Raw genomic sequence first — 16,702 nt, 5'->3', positions numbered from 1 at the left:
CAGTTTAGCTCAGGGACCATATGGAGGAAACTCTAGTCTCAAAAGGGCCAGATGGGTAAAATCATGGTATATAACTCAAAAACAATTAATGTCATCTATATGTAGATTTTTGCTATGCACACTGGCTTGGTCCCAATGCCCCACAAATAGCGGCACCTAGAAGAGGTGTCCAACCACCGGTCCGCATGTGCCGCACCCGAAATTAAAGATGTTTTGGAACTTAGTTTATGCTTTAAAACTTCATTCATTTGTGCTTTGTTTGGATTGATCTTTGTTTTTGCCGCCACCTCTGGCCGTTGTTCGTATTACATTTTATAGTGAAGAAGGACAGTGAGACCAATCACTGTTGTCATCACACATGTTGTTCTGTCTCGCTGTGAAATCTGGCCCACGAGTGTCTGTAAGTTGTAATTTCTTTGTAAGAATGTTGTTACCTACGCTAAAAAGCCCAAAATTATTTCGTTTGTCGAGCCAAAGACCTGCGACATTGGAAAACATGCTAGCTAACGTTAGTTCTTATCTTCATTATATAGTGCTGCCTTGTATGCATTTTGTTTGTGCCATTTGATAGAGAATGTTAGCATATGCAAAGGTTTTGCATTGATAAGTACTCATTTGCATCAAATTAATGTTTTGTATTGAAATGAATAGCATTTGTAATTCGGCTATATGAGTGATTTCATTAATGAAATTTATGTACATTTTGAGGCTCAAGCAAGCTGAGGGGTCCCATTAGTTTGTCGTTGATGGTGAGCTTGTTTTATCTGCACTTTATATTTGACCCCCCCCCCCCCCCTTTCCAGTCCACAATAAAAACCTCAAGAATTGACTGTTCCTTAAATGAACTAAATAGAATAATACGATAAACTGAAAGTAAATGAATGAATCCAGTCCAGCAGTAGGAAACTGCTCGATCAAAATATGTGTTTGCACAAATGTTTTTCAAGGAGTACAGTGAAGTGCAAGAAAATGAATTGATTGAAATGTTGCTGTAGAGTCTCATTTTGTACACTGGGGGGCACCCATGTGAAGAAATTGAAAATTCACCAAGTAGTAGTCATGATGTGACGTCAAATAGGAAAGCACAGTTTGTTTTTGTAAATAATGTAAATTTCAAAAGAAATACCGGACTGATTGTTCATAATACAGCACATAAAAAAGCCGAACGGTAATAGCCCTGATGGCGATCCTCGCACATTTTGAAAATATCTTCAGGGCAATCGAAGGTTTTTACCTGCGCTGAGCAGTAGCACGTCAAATCTATATACTATCGTGAATATCAATGTAGTGTTTGACTTTCTGCGCAATGCTTGTAAACTAAGAATTTTTGTCAATCGATGATAGACAGCGGGCTAGTTGGTTTGCTCCCATTCATTTTTCTAATGCCTCAAAGGCTCATCGCGTGAGTCGGATTAAACCCTCCTTGCAGGGCGGATGCGGCCCGCGGGCCTTACGTTTGACACCCACGCCCTATTATCCAGAAAAGGGAATCATTTAGACCAGTGAAGGGGACGGAAAGCGAATCTGTGTGACGGTAGCATGAAAGTGCATTTCATAGCAAGCGATTCCTCATTAAAGAAAGGGGGAGGCCATGCTTCCAAGCTTGATGGGTTGTCCTACGGTGCATAGTGCGGGAGATATTAGCAGGAATATTGGACGAGCGAGCCAGCGAAGAAGCTTGTATGAATGAGTTAGGCCAATTTTGACATGCACAGCTGTTCATAAATCCTGAGCAGGCGGCGCTAATGAAGAACCTTAGCCCTGATCCGCAGCGCATGTGTGTGTATGCGGGAGTGTCGGGAGAGTAATAGCAGCATGAAGCCATCCCTCAGTAAAGATGCTCCCCTCCATAAATCACAACAATGAGCAGGAGAGACTGATGCAGCTGAGGCTCAAAGCGCAAGTCAAAAAAAGTCAGAGAAAGTCATCGCACTTGATCAAACGCCCCTAAAGCACACGCCTCTTCCTCCACCGCCAGTAATTTCCTCTCCCTCGCTTTCCCGTCCTTCTCAATCGTCGCTCCATTGAAGGATCAATGCCCCCCCCCCCCGCCGCCGCCGACCATCCGTTCCCGTGACAGCGAACGCCGAGCGCGGCTCCGCTCATAAAGCCATCAAAGCAGCGATAAACGCCTGATAAAAAGAAGGAAAAGGTTTTTAAACATAGGCAACGCCGCCGTGTTTTGTCTCGGTCTTTGCAAAGACCGATGAAATCAATAGCGAGTCGTTTTAAAGCAACCCTGGGACCTATTGAGTCATTAAAAGCCCACTTATGAAGCGAACTCTGGAGGGGACAAGGATGTAAAACACATTCTTTGCTCGTCAAAAATGAGCTTATTATCATCGGAGAATCTGTTCAGGCAGAGCAATAAAAACACATGGTAGCAATAATAAAGTAACCTTGTGATGCATCAAAAGTAAATAGGGAATAAGATTTATGTTAAGTTGCTAGCGACAAACACGATTGTGTAATTGCTGTACTATGTATATAGCACATTTAGATTTAGATCGTTCTAGTTAGTTTTAAGACTGGTTTTGTTAGTTTTTCAATGTTTTTCCTCAAAAATGCTTTGTATTGGTGAGTTGTAATTATTGTTAGCCTTATTTTTATTTTTAGTCCATTTTCTACACGTATAAAAAAGCAAAGTATTGCTAAGAAGGGGTAAAACGAATCCTTGAGTAGTTGAATCACCTCGGTTACAAAAATAAGTGCGATATCTGAATACCAGAAAATTTAATACCTGCAGCCTTAGTACTAAGTATCAACAACCTTTTTGAAAGTGAGAGCTACTTCTTTGGTCCTGAGTATTATGAAGGGTTACCAATTTATGTGAACACAATGATCATATTAATGATTTTTCACAATAATTAAGGAACAGCTGTAATATGTAATGTAAATGTAATACATGTATATAAAATTCATAGAAAACCACCAATGTTCTATCTCTTGCAGGCTATTTGCAGAACAGGCCTGAGGGCTACTCATGTGATCTTTGGGGGCTACCTGGTGCCAGCGGGCACCATTTTTGTGAACCCTGAAGTAGAGTGAGAAAATAAATTTCCAGCTTCCTTCTCCTGTACCATCTTAGAATAGTATCAAAACAAATTCATTTGAAATGAACCCCGAAAGATCATAATTAGATTATTTGACCAAAAAAAATGTGGTTCTTGTGTTACGTTCCTGTTTTGTTCACCTTGTGTCTGTCCTCGTTTCACTTATTGATGTATATGGCCCCTCTGGGACCTCATAATTTTTTTCTACTCAATGTTTGGGATTCCAAGAGTCCTCATTAAGGAGGTAAAAAAAATATATTGATATTTTTACACCCCAATTCTTGCAATGTTTATCAAAATAAAATTCTAGTATATCATGCAAAATTATGTATGGTACGTTTTTACAAAAACAGGCTTATTTTGCAGAGATTAGTTTCTAGTTATGGATGATAATACGAATCGTCAACAGACAAAAACAATCTCTTTAAAGTCTCGACTTTTATTTCCCAGCAGCCTACAGGTTCAAATGGTCATTAAAGGCATTAGTAGACGATGCGCACCAGTGACAGGTGAATGTGCCAAAACTTTAAACGGGTTTTTCTCAAAACTAGCTCTAACGGTGTCCATTTTTGAGCTAACTCCATAAATTATATAGAATTTTAAAAGGAAATTAAGTGCAGAATTATTAAATATAAAAAGTTTCATTTTCATTTTCAGAGACACAAGCCTGATTTTGAGTAAACACATCACATGTATGCTAAAAATATACTAAACTTAATATGACAAAGAGAAATCAGAACTGCGCTTGAGTGGATGAGTCTTACCTGAAATTATATCCTCACATTTTTTATGAAATCCCATGCCGAACCTCTTCTGAGTTCCTGTAATTGAAACACAACAAAAACGCTGTTTGAAAAAAAATACGAAAAGCCACAAATTGCTTACCAGGTAAAGATGAAAACAAAACAGGAAAACAAGGAACATCAGCACAGCCTGAGGCTCCAAACTCGGTCCTCTCATTCGAGTACAACCAAGGATTTATTCAAAAATAATGCAGCCTAGAAAATGGCAAAACAACAAAAAAACAAAAGAAACCTCAGTTTCCCCATTCTCTATTCGTTAATACCACATAACTTAAAATACTCAATGTTATTCTTAGTATTTTTTCCACCCAGCAACCAGCTCAAAGGTTGACATTTCAATTTCCTGGCGCCACGCTATAAAACGGAAGCCTTTAGCCAAACCGTCGTGTCTCCACGACAAATCAAACCGTCGCCTCTTATCATCTCCCAAATAAAAAAACTCAACAAAAACAACTAAGTGCTATTGAATGGCTTACACATCCGCTCGCAAAATTTCCAACCGAATTCTCTTTGAAGCTCACGTGAACATCTTCCCATGCATGTTTCATGTGTCACGGCTAGCTTAGCAAGTGTGTTCCTGTAAAGTGTGTGTACCGGGATATGTGTGTGTCATTAGTGTACTTAATGATCGAGATGAGGTTTGAGGTGAGCTCCCCGACTCATGAATAATGATTGAGTGAGTGGCCGACAGCTGCTCATTAATGTCACACACCTACGCGCACAATTACACATCGCACGCACCTGAGCAGATGCGCCATCGTGCTCCCATGCGGCCGCAGTCCGTAAAACCGCCTTCTCCCAAGCTAGCATTATTAGCACGGCGTGGCTAACGTCTTGTGACGCCAACGTCATTCAAATTCGGGAGGCTCTCACAGCGACGTGACAATCCAGAAGATTTAAAACGCCTTTCTTGTCGCCTTCAAGTTCACTTGGACGACCTTGAAATAAACTTTTGGTCATACACGTCGAGTGCAACGTGGCTTCAATGGTAGGGAAGAATGCTAACGGTTAGCACACTCATTTTGATGTTTTTCTTTTTAAGAAGACAATGAAATATTTCTTTAAATGGATTTCCAAAATGTTACTAAATGAATTCTGACCTAATCAACTACTTTGAGTAGTGCTTAAGTAATTCATTACTTTAGATAATTAAGTACTAAAGTAAAATATATTTTTTTCCTTCATCTAACAGGGAAAATGTATATTTCTGTAAATGCACCAGAATTAGACAAGAGGCTAGTTTTCATCTTTGGTCAATAGAGGAACGGGATCGGTGTCTGTCTGAAGAACTCAGATTATTACTTTAGGCACTGAGGTAATGAACTGCTAAGGTGAGTACTAAAGTAGTATTTTAGTTTTTAGGTCTAATTGATTACGTTGTAATCAAGTACAAAAACCATGACTTTAATCAACTACTTCAAGGATCGTAATTGATTACTTTGAGTGCTATTGTACTAAAAATCAATTAGACATGAAAACTACTGAAGTGCTATAGCTATTGTTTTTTTTCTTTTTTTTACTTTGCATACTAATGTACCAAAATAACAAATGACGTTAGCGTTTAAGAACGTAAAGTCATTTGTTACCTTGATCCTTGATTTCCTACAAGACTATATTACTTTCATATATAATGTAAATACTGAATGGAAACAAATAATCTAGTTACCTAAACACAATTTATTCAGTTAGTTACCTAAACACTAATTTATTCAGTTATTCCTAGCTTGTTTTAGACCTTCCTTTAAAGCGGTGCTTCTCAAATAGTCTCAAATAATGGAGAGGGATGACCTCATGGAAAAAGGATTTGTTTTTTCCACGTGACGTGTAAGTGTGATAAAACACGGATTGTTATCTTTCTTCCAATGGGCTTGGATATTTTTTTCAGGTTTAGACTAACCTGTTACCTGTGTAAATGATGCAAATAAAAAGAATTTAACAGTTGTTGAAAGTTGGTTTATATTGCTTTTTTCCTAAAAAAAATGATTGAATTTTAGTTATACTTAGATAATTTTTATTGATAATAATCTTATGGTCAGCGTGGCAGGGGGGGGGGGGGGCAGCGAAATGATTTCTCCTGCCTATGGGGGGGGGGGGGGTTGCAAAATATAATTGAGAAGCACTGCTTTGAACAAGACTTAAAACAAAGTACACACACATTTTAGGAAGTGAATGAATTAAGCCAAATGGCTTCAACTTCAAGACTTTTCCAACCCCACACGCGAAATAATTTGTGGTGGCGCTGGAAGGGATTAGTCATTTTTGTAGAGCTTCTTTCAGCAGCATCTTTTTGGACGAATCAGTCAATGTGTGACAACAGCTTTAGGATTTCATCTGAATTTCTTTTTTTAAGTCATAAAATTCCAGTCACGGTATGTGCCTATCATAGATTCAGCGTAGCCTGGGAAGCACCTTTTTTAATTAGCCTCAAGCACCAGCCACAGTTCACCCGGAAAGCTGAGGGACACGCGAGCAGAACCCATCATAAATTCCGAGCACGTGCGCACCGCACTGACGAGGATGAATCGGTAATTTGTCTTTTTTTTTTTTTTTTTTTTTGAAGTGCCACATACTTCAGACGAAGCCAGTTTCATAAGGGATCCGCATCGACAGTAATTGGCTCTGATTGACGATAGCGCATCAACACGCGGCGGTTACAGCGCGCCATCGCTCCGTGACATCTCTGTTCTTATTCCATCCTCGTGTCTGAAAGGCGTATACAGGTGAGCTGGTCATGCATGACAACAACACGTCTCCATGGTAACGTGAGAGCTGGCGGCAAGAGGGACGAGTTGTTCGGGCTTGCTGGAGGGGGTCTGGGAAGCCGCGATCAATCCGCGTTGGCCGCACACCATCCTGCCTTGAATGCACCGCAGCAGGGGATGACATTCCTACTTTGTACCAAAGCGGGGAACTGCCAGTCAGGAGCAAACGCTTTGGACTGGTAAACTCCTCCGACTGGATTTGTTAACGTTAGAGGTATTTTCGAACGGATTGAGGAGATGTAGGTTAAATGCATTGCATTGTGTTATTTTATTTCGTTTTTTAAATCCCGCAATGCGAGTGCATGGTAAAGTCTATAACCGTGGCATAGTGGGAAAACTCAACAAAATACGATTCTAAAAGTCGAGTACCGTATTTTCCGCACTATAAGGCACACCTAAAAGCCTTTTTAAAAAAAAAAAAAAAAAAGCTGATGGTGCGCCTTATAATCAGGTGCGCCTTATATATGAATCAATATTGTGATTGGGATTCGTAGATGGGGAATGAACTGATAAAGGAAGCTTTACCCGTTTCTATTGTGTGTTTACAGTTGAACAAGGTTGCTCATATTGACATTGAGTTATTATGTTATTGAGAGTTTAGAGTTATTATTTGAGTTATTATTATTACTTAGAGTATTACTATATTGTGATTGTAAAGTTTTAAAATATATCATTAATTGAGGGGGCACCTTATAATCTGGTGCACCTTATAGTGCGGAAACTACGGTAAATAAAATTCCAATGATTTATCAACCTTTTTATTTAAAACTACAATATGACTAGAATAACTTACTTTTTGGTCCCTTAACACTTATAATAATATAAAGATACTTTACAATACCTTTGGAATTACACTTTTATTTTGCTTGTTGCAATGTTGGAAAACAAACAAAAAAAGGAAAACAAAAAAGGGCAAAAATGTGTCAACATTTTTCCCTTTAAAATAACTATTCTGAACACTTATTCATTAATCTGTGAGGCCTGACTTGAAACAAAACATCTAATATACCAATTTTTAGTCAATCTTATTGGTGTGGAAATGCTTGAATAGCGGTGCAGTTACACCGTGTTAATATATTTAAAAATAATAATAATTGCAACAGTTTGGACAGTCGATTTCATCTAGTAATTCATAATTGAAAAAAAAAATGTAAAAACAATGCCAGAACCATGCAACAACTGTAAATTGCCTGCCTTGAATTATTTTCTCTCAAAAACTAATCAGCGCCCATCATATACTTCAAAGTCTTCCACTTAACGACACACAGCTAATCAATAACATACAGGGATGAAATCCATCACCAAATCAATTGACGCGTTTCAGAACCACACAAGGGGGCGTTTCCGAGGAATTTAGCGTGCGTCCGGCCAGAGGCGAGGTGGATAAATCTCCAAACTTGGTTCCAGTCGTGTCGGCCCCTCTGTCCACACGACTGGCCATCTGTCACACTTTTTTGCCTTCAAATCACCGGGTATTGACTGGGACCCGACTGGAGGGATCAGGGCTGGAATAAATAGGAAGTCAGTGAGCGTGAAGCGCTTGCACACTGCTCTCCAACGCCCACGGGAACTTTCATATTTTGACAAACCATGTTTTACACGCGGAATTTCACCTCTTATCTGAGGTGCCACCTTTGCTCTTCAAGCTGCTGTATTCGAGCGATTTTTTTGTTGTAAATGTGCCGTTCCACACAAACTCCTGCTGTTTTTACTGTCAAATATATTTACCAAGCAAGGTGTCTTGCATACTGACCTGATTACATAGTTAATTCCGATTGAAAACTAGAAAAATTTGGAAAAAAAAAAGAAAAAATGCGTTGCCTATCCTTGCTTTGGAAAAATACATTTTCCAATTAAAGATAGGTCTGGGATGTCAAAAGTCAAACTCGGGGGGCCAAATGTGGCTCGTGTTCAAATTTCCAGCGGCTTGCAGCCTCTGCCATAAAATAAATAATGTATGGCCAGTCACAATAGAAAAATGTGCAAACAAACTATTTCACCAGAAAATGGCCCATTGTGTATTATTGTAGGCATTTGCAGACATACAGCAAGAATCTGATGGTGTAATGACCATAAGCAAAATATCATTGCATTCAAATTATAGCTTTTTTTTTCCATTGAACAATGTGTACCATGTTTAGTTCAAATATTAACATTCTTCTTATTTTTTAATTGTTTTGAGCATGTCACAGTGCCCTATCACTGGTGCGCTATTTTTTTTTTTTTTTTAGGCATTCTTCCTCCTTATCCTCCATGCATGTGGAGAAAGTTAAAAAAAAAAAAAGCAATTGCCATCTAATTAATTTGTAAAAGGCAGTGTGTTGACTCAACTCTGCACACACTAGTGATACTGTATCACTTCTCCTATTACTGTCAAACTGCACTGATTTCCACACATGTCACTGTGAGGTGTACTAGACTGAAAAAAATCATCTAAAATAATGGATTATTTTCTAAAAAACTATCAGTTTTAACCCTTAAAATGTTATTGAAAGCAAATTGTTTGACTAGCATGATTATGTATTTTTGATAAATAAAGAGCACTTAAAAACGACTTTTTTTTAGTGTCAGCATGCTTTCAGATTACAGTTTGTCATGTAGCAAAAAATCCGGTATTTATTAGTTTGTTAAATCTCTGCCAAAAACCCACTCCTATTATTTTTAGACCTGTTACTCAAATAAAGAGTTTCAGTATGACAAAACATCAGCATAAAAATAAACGGCCTGTGATGGGCCAATAAACATTTTTAGTACTTCAATATATAATATCCGACTAAGATAAAAATGACAGTAATTTTAAATGATTCTGAGCATTACAACAAACAAATGGAGTCAATTGAATGAAATGGTCAATATTTTGGATTAAGGCCTGCTACAATATGTAATCGAGTACAATTTTTTAAATGACAGCCCTCATAATGTTTCCCTGTGTGTGTAAAGTCAAAAAAATGTGGAGTTTGGGACTAAACTACAGGAGACAACCTCTCAGTAAGTGTAAATGTCAAGCATAAGTTTTGGGACACTTACAAAAAGTGAAAATAGAACAATTTTAAACGAAAATTTTGGGGCAGCGGCAGGAAGTAAAAATGTGGAAATCGGACGAAAGTGTTAGAACGCCTAAAGGGCAGGGTCAAGAAAATAGAAAAAAAAAAAGTTAAAAAGTAAAAATTGCTGAGATCACACGTGATCAGAGTTCCAAACAAACTCCAGCTCACGAGAACCCCAAAGACGGATCGTCAAACTTTACAACGGAGCCATTTTGAATGTCGTCAGTTCAACCTTTCCTGCCAGTCCTGCGGCCAAAAGGGGACACTCAAAACCAATCAGCGATTCAGTGAGTCACTGTTGTCTCAGGAGACAAAAAGGATATTAGAAGACAGGGCAAGTCTTCAGATCTAATAAAAGGGACTTGAACATAAGAAGCAGACATATTGAAGTTGTTTTTATGCGGGATATTCTGACCTTGTTTTACCTTGAGCCAAGCTTTAGTTTTGTTGCTGTCCCGAAAGAAGGTAGGTTAGGGAAAAGTGACTTTTATTGTTTATATACTAATAGTTAGATCTCTGGAGACAGACTTGGCACGATCAAGTAAATCTGTCATTTGTATTTTTTTTTTTAAAACATGTCCATAAGAAGCCATTTTGAATTTTGCGGACGTGTCATAACAATTTGGTTAATTTACATAACACCTTCCTCCATGTTTAAAAATGCGTTCAATATATACTCTATGGCTCATACTTTTATCTTTCTTTGCCTTTGAGGCATTTTACCAAAAATGAACTATGTTGGCATGAGTGGAGGAGTTTCATTCACCATCATGGTGCCAAGGAAGATAATTGAAGTAAGTTGACAAACTTCATTTTGCAAAACGTAGTGATTTTCTCCCAATTTGGCCCCAATCCTGCAACCCAGCCCCATTCATTTGTATTTGCTCTCAGAAAGACAGCAGTCAATTGCATCTCACCTAACCAAATGAGAGATCATTGAAAATGCTAGAATGTCTGCTACTAAGCACACCAGAACTTAGTAAGTTCATATAAGACAAAAAGTATAACGCAAAAACAAATATCCATTGCAGTGGACACTGTGGCAAAAGGGTCCTTGTTTAAAAAAAAGTTTGACTAATGTATATATTCCAATTCTACATTTAATTCCATTTGAAATAAATGGAAGTAAAAATGAGGTAAGAACAATTTCAATGTTGCAAGGTTGAAGTCTTTACTTATGAGAAACATTATATATTATATATATTTAAATTCATAATTAGAGTATTATGACTCAAATTAGGACTGATTGAAGACGTTTGCATTATGGGAGTCCAGGCTAAGCCAATCACCAAAGTCATTGAAAGGCTTGCAAATGTCATAAGTCAGTCACTAGCGACACCCAGTGGTTTTGGGGTGTCAACACAAAAATTTCTATTCGCGAGATGCAGTCGAAAGGATTAATGCAAAAATCTTGAGAAATGCATGATAAAACCAGGTTTTCAATATGTCCAAAATTAACAATCTTTCCAATTTTGAATGGCAGTAAATGAGCCTGACATGGGCTAAATTTGACACTTACAGGGTGTCACTCTCGACCCCCCGTTTTCAAGCATTTAGAAAGGACAGCAGCGTGGCATATTGAGTGTCGGCATGTTTTGACAATCCATGCAATATTTTAGCCTCCTAGTGTTGTTTTTTTTGTATGCTTTACGTTTGATATCACACATCCAAAACATCAAAAAGCCCGAGTTGGGTCAAAAATTCCACCAGGGGTTAAATATCATAGCTTTAAGCATATATTTAGATTAGCGTCAGCGTCATTCTACCATGCTACCACTACAACATAAAATAGATGGACAAAAAAATGCATTAAGAATTTTTACGCGCCACTAAAAAAGGAAACGGAATGATGCTATCGTCACTCATATACTCTGCGACGTGAATCCATCTGCGCACAAACAGAGGTGTGTGCCTTCCATGAGAAAACGCCGGCACATATCGAGTAGTGTAAATAACTGTTAGTGTCACTCGGAGCAGCGCCGCGAGTCCCGCGTCTCTATATCAGGAACGGCAAAGTGTGCCGGTGGCGTTGGGGGACAATTTGCGTCGTCGCGCAAAGACATGCTTGACTCCACCGAATAATTGCATTGCAGCTCTTGAAAGAGATGTTTTCCCTGCGAGTTAATGAAGGTCTTCCACTGCGTGTTAACAGATGGAGTTGTGTTATGGTGCATATACCAACTCTTTGTATTGTGAATAGTGATCGGAAGATTTTCATAAGGAGACGGCAACAAGGTGCGGAGTAAAAAGGATTTGTTTCACTTTGAAGATAAGGAAATCAAGGAAATAACATTTTGGAATAAGAATTACTGACTGACTTTTATTCTAAACTTTCTTCATAATATAGCTGGCTTTCAATTTTGCTCAATATAGTGGCGAAATATGTAGCCTGGATAGATTAGCATGCTAAATTCGTTAGCATTTGGGTTCATGGGATAGCATAATTTTATGTAACACATAATACTGTACATTACTTGGATAAAAAGAGAGCCTGTTGATTTGTTGTTCCTTTTGAAAATCTCGCTTAAAAATTACCGCTTAACTTCTTTCAAAAAAACAAAACAAGAAAGGTTTTACTTCACATTTTCGAAGGATGTACTTTGAGTCGGCGAGGATTTTGATCAACTGTATACAGTACCATCCTTTTACAGATTATATAAGTACTGTACATGACCTAACTTGGACAAAAAGGAAGCCGGTTGATTTTTGAAAAATTCAATGACTATATTGAAAAAGAATACTGTACATTATTGAAGGATGTACTATTTTGAGGTTTGCATTCTGATAAATGCTAAAGCATATTTTATGGATTAAATAAATGATGTACACTACCTAACTTGGATTAAAAGTGAGAATGTTGATTTTTTGGGGGGAGAAATTGAAATGAGTACTGCCATATACAGTAGATTTTGTTTTTTTGAGGTTTTGGTTAACAGAAGATATATTTCAACTTGATTAGCAATTTGACATACAGTATACAGTAATGCATCTTTTTATGGAATTTATAACTATTTTACTGTACATTACACAACCTGGATAAAAGTGAGTCGGTTGATTTTTCTTTGTTTAGACAAAAGAATACATTTGCATAGCTTTTTTTTTTTTTAATGGTTTCAGCTAACATTTGTGGAGGATGTATCTCAAATTGGCTAGTATTTTGGTAAATAGTATAGTAACTGGACAAAAAGTAAGCTGGTTGTTTTTGGAGAAGTTCAAATGTCAACAACTGCTAAGATTTATTCCAAAATTTAGTTTTGGCATGTGATACTAGAATCGTCTGCACGCTTGGAGCAGTTTCAGGATAAAAGACAAGAAATTACAAAAAAGTGACATTGATTTAATGACATTTTAAAGACAATGCGAAATTGAAATATTGTCCTTTCTTATTGTTTTCTTTGGGGGATTTGTGTATCTATGGTATCGTATTTTCCGCACTATAAGGCGCACCCCAAAAGCCTTATTTTTTTTTTTAAAGCTGATGGTGCGCCTTATAATCAGGTGCGCCTTATATATGGATCAATATTGAGATTGGGATTCGTAGATGGGCAATGAAGTGATAAAGTAAGCTTTACCTGTTTTTCTTGTGTGTTTACACTTGAACAAGGTTGCTCATGTTGACTGAGTTATGCTATTGAGAGTTTAGAGTAACTATTTGAGTTATTATTGTTTTTACTTTGAGTATTACAATATTGTGATTGAAAAAGTTTTAAAATATGTCATTAATTGAGGGTGCGCCTTATAATCCAGTGCGCCTTATAGTGCAGAAAATACAGTACTTGTGAGTATCAGAAGAGAATGTCAGGGTCTACTCAAGAGCCGTGCTGGTATCGGTCTGAATAAAAAGCAGAGCTCTGAATAAAGGTTTTTAAAAAAGGGTAAACATGGCAAGATTTTGGAGTTAAATAATGGAGTTCTGGCTTTGTCGAAAACCAATCGCCCATGAAACTTTAAATCAGTTTGCCGAAGCTGTGCGACCAGAAACTTCATTTAGCAGACCGAGGCCAACTTGTGTCCTGTCGTGCTGCTTTGACTTCATGAGAAGCAGACAGTGGAAAATAAAAGAGCTTTTTCCTCCACTCGCACTAAGTCCCGAGAAGTGCTCGGTCGGCATTGCCTTGCGGCCGGCTCCTCGCTGGCTCAACAACAAACTGAAAGTACAAATAATTTCCAGTGTTTATGAATAGCCGCGTATTTAAAATGATTTCTTCCATAATTAAAGGCATCAGTGGCAATCTTTAACTTCATAAAGAGGTTTTGAACGGTCGAAAATTGTGCTCTGCCGATAAGCCACTGTAGTCACTATCCTCATGATTATGTAAAAATATTATTTTTTTCTTTGGTAATAGCTGTTTGAATGTGCACGTCTAAAAACCGGAACACCAGCGACTCACAAGTCTCCGATTTTTCTTAAATATTGCGATCAAATAAAACAAAAGAAAACATAGCAGCAGATGCATAAAAAAAAACATGAAGTCGGTGCAATTTTCAATGGAGCGGAAACTAAATGTAAACAACACATTTCTGCTGGTTTCTCCCGCCTCGGGCGACGTGGACTTTGAAATGCGTGTCTTGGTCTCCCGAAGCATTATGAAATATGTTTTCATCCAATTAAAATGCAAACAAAGGCTGTGCGAAATAACTTGGGTTGCAGAATTGTGTGTGCCTAGGGAGAAGCCAGTATAGATGAACTGATCCTCATTCTTCATCAGCTTTTCACCAGAGTAACAGACTTTTGGAATTATCACTAAATGAGGCAAGCTCAAACAATATGTCCCCCTGTTGTAGAAAAGGGGAGGAAAAACAAAAAAAAAGTGTGGAACACCACCTTCTGAGTCACCCACTGGCCATCTGTGATACAGGGCTTTGCTGTCTTGTTAAGACAAATGGACACAACAGTGGACACGAATGAAGAGGATGGGTCTCAGGGGAATACATACATTATATTTTATAAGTTTTACATTATATACTATGTGTTATCATGAAACACTGTACATTTTTTATCAGACTTTGTACTCTGCAGCATACAGTGCGCTGCAGCTTCTCTTTGTTTTTGTTTTGTTTTTTTTACTAGAGGGCAATCCCCCGGTAAACAAAGGGAGACACAATATTTCTCTGTCAAAGTGATGATTTTGAGTTTGAACTGCTATTTTACTGACCACCAAGGGGCACTATCTACTAGTAAACCCATCAGGCATGCTACTGTTGTATCGGTGCAGTATTCTTACAATCTGCGTGTGCCTGTAATATACGTATAAAACATGTTGGTGCTGCTATTATTTCTAAATGTACGAATGTGTTGACGACATGGTTTTATTTTATTTTTTTTTAACTTCTACCATCCTTTTGCTTAAATATCTGATGTTGGAAAAAAAAACTGTTCAATTTTCATCCGTGCAGTTTATAGTTAGAAAAATACAAGCGTAAGTAACAGTAACAACAGTGTGCTTATAGCTAGAAGAAACTGGAGTGCCTTTATTTCTTCTTTTTGCAGTATTTTTTTCAGTGTTTGATATGTTTAAGTTGAAAATTGCAATGGAAATGCAATGGACAGACCACAGCACCTTGTCTCCTGTTTGTAAAACGCTAACTAAATATACACGTGTTCTAAAATGTCGTATGAGATGATAGGATTTCATATTGACAGCAAGTAGGATTTGTCCCATTCTGCTTGTGTTTTACTGCTTGAGATGTTTTGACAGGCAGCCTGTAGATGCTGAATAGCCTCCAACGTTGCAGTCACACGCACAGCCATTTAGCCCTCAAACATTGACATGCAATCAAACAAGCAGGGCCCGGCTAGCAATGACGACTTCAAGAGGAAGGACTGAAGTGAAAATTTTGTTAACCGCGCCGCACGGACGCATGCGAAGCGACAGGGAACCGGGGGGCACTATCGACCGTCCGTCTCCAAGGTTGCCGTCCTCCTTTTGTCTCGCCGCCTTTGGACCGACTGGAGGATAAAAAGACTACAACAAAATGGGTCATGTTTTCTTTGTGTTCACCTCGACATGCATCCACTGTAAGTGGGGGGGGGGGGCGAGTGTGCTAGCACAGCGGCTCGTATGACTCAACGGGGCTTGTACGCGCCCGTGCAAGCCTTTATGATTGTCACTCCCGCAGCTGACGATGTGAGAAGACAGGACAGGAAAATGTAATAAGGACAGCCCTAAAAATGGCACAAGATGACACGGCGCCTCGCTACAGCTTCACTTCATTTCAAGCAACAGTGGGAGGTCAGGATAAAAAGACGCCTGGCTAAAAAGGAAAATATTCACATCATTTTTAAACATATCCAAGTATTTCTATGAATCATTTTGGATTCGTATATTAAATCAGGGGTCTCTAGAAAGTGGTACGCGGCCCGGTACCGGTCGGTAGATTAACTGGTAGCAGGCTGCACAAGCCGCACGCAAAAAACTAATTATTTTCACTTTATGAAGTATTTGAGTCTGAAAGATATGTTATTTTGTAAAACATTTACCATAAGTCCCCAAATATGACACTTTTTTTCCCCAGAAAAATGAAGGCCAAAAGTATGGCTGCGTCCTATACACAGTAATTAAAGATTCTGGTTTTTTTTTCCAACGCTAAAGCAAGATTGATCCATCAGCCACATAAGTTTTGATACGCAGATTTTTTTATTTTTATATTGGCCGTATTTTTTACTTGCAATCATTTTTCTAACTGAGCGAGCTTGCGGGCGGACATTAGTTGGTTATTAAGCAGCCAGTGTCTGTTGCAGCTAACATCAGCTTGTGTTAGCTGAGGTTGTTATGGCATTATTTTCAATAAAAGAAGTGATCAGGCTGAACCAACCTTCGAGTCCATCCTTTTTAAAACACAGAAATATTTCTAAAACGGAGACGTTATGACGTCTCGAGCTGCTTCAATTAAAAGTGGCAAGGTATGGAGCTATATGCGTTGATTAAAGAACACAGAAAGGTATTGCATTTGACCGGTTTATTAACTTTTTCAGTGCCATGGACGAGAATTCTCATCTTTTAAAATAGTAATAACCATAATAAATGATAAAATCC

Source organism: Hippichthys cyanospilos, chromosome 16, assembly GCF_059441005.1.
Source record: "Hippichthys cyanospilos isolate Australia breed blue-spotted pipefish chromosome 16, RoL_Hcya_1.0, whole genome shotgun sequence".
NCBI lineage: Eukaryota > Metazoa > Chordata > Actinopteri > Syngnathiformes > Syngnathidae > Hippichthys > Hippichthys cyanospilos.
Note: the sequence above shows the minus strand (reverse complement) of the source record.